General features: G+C 61.5%; 1 protein-coding gene across 1 annotated transcript in view; it reads left to right on the top strand.

Moving 5' to 3' along the window:
• Positions 1-579, top strand: part of SCUBE1 (signal peptide, CUB domain and EGF like domain containing 1) — a 140,939-nt gene that overhangs the window by 114,637 nt on the left and 25,723 nt on the right. The gene's annotated exons all lie outside the window — the stretch shown is intronic.

Genomic DNA, 579 nt, shown 5'->3' with positions numbered 1-579 from the left:
AGAGGATCCCACAGATGGTTCGTTCCAGTGGGAGAGGGCGACGACAGAGAAGGGCAGAGTGCAGAGACGGTGGGGGGGACCCTAAGGGGGGAGTGTCTGGCTCCGGATGAGGGAAGCAGGCAGAAGGCTCAGCATGTGCAAAGTCAACGAGGCAGCATCGAGGGGCCAAGAGGCCGTGGGTAGAGCCCCGTGAGGGAAGCGGAACATGGTGGGAGATGCAGGTGGGGGGAGGCAGGACTTTGTGAGCGCTGGAGGTGACGGGATTTTTCCCAGGGCAACGAGAGACCCTTGGAGGGTTAAGTAGGGGTGTGACGTGCTCCTGTCCGTATCATGAGGCCGCCCTAGCTGCCACGTGTTTAGGAGAGAGGGACCCAGGGCACCGGCAGGGACACAACTCCAGGCATAGGAGCCAGAGCTCCCGGGCTCAGGCGAGGTGGGGGGTGTCCAAGGAAGGGGAAGGTTCTAGATGCGTTTAGCTACAGACGATGGGACTTGGAGATGCGCAGGGTGGCAGGTGAAGGTGGGGGAGCTAAGAATAGTTTCCTGTGACCACACCCCTCTGCTCAGCAGCTCTGCGGG

Source organism: Crocuta crocuta, unplaced genomic scaffold (genome assembly GCF_008692635.1).
Source record: "Crocuta crocuta isolate KB4526 unplaced genomic scaffold, BGI_CrCroc_1.0 scaffold143, whole genome shotgun sequence".
NCBI lineage: Eukaryota > Metazoa > Chordata > Mammalia > Carnivora > Hyaenidae > Crocuta > Crocuta crocuta.
Note: the sequence above shows the minus strand (reverse complement) of the source record. Positions and strands in the feature narration are given on the sequence as shown.